Here is a 4,351-nt window from a genome sequence, read left to right as displayed (position 1 = left end):
CACGACGAGTAATCTGATAAGGTCCAATGAACTTTGGCGTCAGTTTTCTTGACTTGATTGCTCGACCAACTCCTGTAGTCTGGGTAACTCGCAGAAACACATGATCTCCTTCTTCGAATTCCAGGGTTCTGCGCCTTTGATCTGCATAGCTCTTCTGTCTACTCTGAGAAGCCTTCATCTTCTCTCTGATCTGTTTAATCTTCTCAGTTGTCTGTTGCAGAAGTTCCGGTCCTACTAACAAATTCTCTCCATCTTGATACCAACATAAAGGTGTTCTACACTTGCGGCCATACAATGCCTCATACGGTGCCATACCTATGGTCGTATGAAAACTGTTGTTATATGTGAATTCAATCAGTGGCAATAGGGTATCCCAACTGCCCTTGTTGTCTAACACGCAAGCTCGTAGCAAATCCTCCAATGATTGGATAGTTCTCTCAGTTTGCCCATCAGTCTGTGGATGATAAGCAGAACTTAATCTCAGCCTCGTTCCCAAAGCCTCATGAAGAGCTCCTCACAAATGTGAAGTAAACTTCGGGTCTCTATCGGAAACGATACTTGTTGGCACTCCATGAAGTTGCACAATCTCAGCTATATAAATTTCTGATAGCTTATCCACGTTGTACGTAGTTCTCACAGGTATGAAATGAGCCGACTTAGTCAATCGATCCACGACTACCCAAATCGAATCATATCCTTTTTGAGTTCTTGGTAATGCCACGACAAAATCCATCGATATGCTATCCCATTTCCATTGAGGTACATCCAAGCTTTGTAGCATACCCGCAGATTTCTGATGTTCCACCTTCGCCTTTTGACAGGTTAAACATGCAGCTACATATTCTGCCACTTGTCTTTTCATTCCTGGCCACCAAAAATTCACCTTCAAGTCCTGATGCATCTTTTTCATTCCAGGGTGAATGCTCAACTTACTTTTGTGACCTTCGTCCATTATCAACCTCCTTAAGTCAGGGTTGTTAGGTACGCAAACTCTACCCTTACACCGTAGGATATTGTCACTTCCTACCTTGAATTCCGGGTCCTTACCCTGAATTACCAAATTCCTTTTTCCGAGTAAAAATTCATCTTGTAACTGTTGGTCTCGGATTTCTTCCATCAATCCATTGGTAATCCTGATCATCCCGAACCTCAGTTCTCCCTCGGATACTCTTACGTCCAAACTCAAATCTCGGAATTGTTCCAGCAGTTGCAGCTCCTTCACCATCATTGACGAGATATGCATCTTCCTGCTCAATGCATCAGCAACAACATTAGCTTTTCCAGGATGGTAATGTAAGGTAAAATCGTAATCCTTGAGAAACTCCATCCAACGTCGTTGTCTCATGTTCAACTCCTTCTGGTCGAACAAGTACTTCAAGCTCTTGTGATCACTAAATATGGTGAAATTGCATCCATATAAGTGATGTCTCCAGATCTTCAACGAAAACACAATGGCAGCAAGTTCTAAGTCATGAGTCGGATAGTTCTTCTCATGAGTCTTCAGTTGTCGTGAAGCATAAGCCACCACCTTCCGATGCTGCATCAGCACACATCCCAAACCTTGATGCGAAGCATCACAGTACACTTCATACGGTTCCTCTGGTTGCGGTAAGACGAGTACAGGTGACGTCGTCAAACGTTCCTTCATTGTCTGAAAGCTAGTTTCGCACGCTTCGGTCCATGCAAAAGGTTGATCCTTTCTCGTAAGTTGAGTCAAGGGTCCAACGATCTTGGCGAAATTCTCAATGAAGCGACGATAGTATCCCGCCAAACCGACAAAACTCCTGATCTCAGTCACGGTCTTTGGCCGTTCCCATGACAACACCGTCTCTACCTTTGCTGGATCCACAGCTATACCTTCTTTAGAGATCACATGGCCCAAGAATTTTACCTCTTCAAGCCAAAATTCACACTTAGAAGGGTTGGCGTACAGCTTTGTCTCTCTCAACACTTGTAAAACCTGACGCAAGTGCCCTTCATGATCTTCAGCGTTCTTTGAGTAGATCAGAATGTCGTCGATAAACACCACGACGAATCGATCCAAGAACCGATGGAATGTCCTGTTCATGTAATCCATGAAGATAGCAGGTGCGTTTCTCACCCCAAATGGCATCACTAGATACTCATAGTGTCCATAACGAGTCCGGAATGCCGTCTTCTGGATATCCTCAGTCTTTACTCTGATCTGATGGTAACCCGACTTCAGGTCTATCTTTGAGAATATCGCAGCTCCTCGTAGTTGATCCATCAAATCATCAATTCTAGGTAGCGGATACCTATTCTTGACGGTCACTTTGTTCAGTTGTCGATAGTCGACACAAAGTCTAGATTTCCCATCCTTCTTTTTCACCAATAAGACGGGTGCTCCCCAAGGTGAAACGCTTGGTCGGATGAATCCCTTCGACAGAAGATCCTCAAGTTGAGACTTCAACTCCACCAATTCCGCAGGTGCCATCCGATATGGTGCAATCGAAATCGGTCCTGTTCCCGGTACGATGTCAATAGCAAATTCAATGTCGCGTACAGGCGGCAAACCAGGTACATCGCCAGGAAAAACATCCGCGAAGTCTCTCACAACTAGAATATTACTCACTTCCGGATTCCCTTTGCTCTCCAAATTTAACAAAACTGAATACTCTTGAGATCCTTCATTCAGAGAGACGCTGATCTGATTGGCGGATAAATACTCGGAAAGATCCGAGTCGGGAAATACCACTCTCTTTCGGCTGCAGTCCAGAAGACAATGATAGTGGGACAACCAGTCCATCCCTAGGATAACATCTAGGTTCTTGAGAGTTAGGCACACTAGGTTAGCATGGTAAACTTTATCCCTATAGGTCACTGGGCAATACATGCATGCAGTATTGGCAAGCAGAGTTTTGGCAGGTGTGGTAACTATAAGATCGAAACTCAAAGTAGTAACGGGAAGTTTTAATCTAGCAGCACATTCCCTAGAGATAAAAGAGTGCGTTGCTCCGGAATCGAAAAGTACAGTTAGGAGATTACCGTCAATCTCGCAGTCTCCCCTGATCAGACCATCAACCCCTTCAGCTTCTTCACCATCCATGGTGTAGACTCTTGCCTTGGCAGCAGGACGCTTCCCACGAGCAGTGTTAACAGCTGGTTCTGTCTTGGGTGCTCTGCATTGAGCAGCAGTATGCCCCAACTTGTTACAGTTAAAGCATTTGGGCCTCATGTCAGTACAAGCATTGGCATAGTGCCCAGGCTGCCCACATCTGTAACAGGTCATCTCCCTGTTCACAGTCTGACCTCCAGAACCTCCAGCAGTACCCACCATGGGCCTATAAGATCCTGAAGCAATTCCTCTACCTGCAGGACGTTGATACGGCCTCCTGCTCTGAAATCTCCCTCTGCCTTGAAAATTTTGAGAGCCCGACCTCATCGGCCCTTCTGTTCCAACACGGTTCAGTCTCCTGTTCTTCATTATCTCCACCTCAGTGGCTTTCTCAACCAAAGTCTGAAAACGAGTGATTCCCAACGGTTTCACCGAGTCTTCAATATCGGGCCTCAGCCCATTCACAAAGCGCTTGCACATGTAGGGTTCATCGACCCCATTGCGGAAGAATCGAAAGTGCTTGGCCAACGATTCCAGCTTGGCAGCATATTCCGGGATGGACATGCTACCCTGACGAAGTGTCAGGAATTGCGACTCACACTCGTCCCGAGCACTATCTGGAAAATACTTCTCCAGAAAAGCAGCACGAAACGAAACCCAATTCACTTCCAAGTTGTTTGCTTCCATCATTCCTCTGGCGCCTCTCCACCAGTACTCAGCATCACCCAACAGTAGAAAGGTTGCCATTCCCACCTTGGCCCCCTCAGCAGTCTGTAATACACCGAAGATCTTTTCAATCTCCTGGATCCAGAGATCCGCTTTGTCCGGGTCAGTACCCCCCGAGAACTTAGGTGGATCCTGTCTTCTGAAATCATTCAGGCCTCTGTTCTGGTCTATTGTCACTTCCCTCTGGCGTTGGTGCTGATCACGTGCCTCCTCAGCAGCACGCCTCATAGCATTATCGTTTGCCTGTGCAGTCACAGCTTGGGCCATAGTGGCCATCATCTCAGCTAGTTGGTTAGCGTTCACCATGTTCTGCTAAATTAACAAACAGTTAGTGCTCATCATAAGATAGCATCTAATATAACTATACAATATGATTAAGCAATAACTTCAAACAATTCTAAGCGAAAAATCGCTTGGCAGACAATCAATTTTTACTCTTTGCAGAGTCACACAACCTAGCACAGAAGACCTATTCCCCAAGACTCCCAAAAGACTCGACTAAGCTCTGATACCACAATGTAACACCCCGATTTCGGTGGCGTCACTTTA

This window comes from Lotus japonicus, chromosome 6, assembly GCF_012489685.1.
Source record: "Lotus japonicus ecotype B-129 chromosome 6, LjGifu_v1.2".
NCBI lineage: Eukaryota > Viridiplantae > Streptophyta > Magnoliopsida > Fabales > Fabaceae > Lotus > Lotus japonicus.
Note: the sequence above shows the minus strand (reverse complement) of the source record.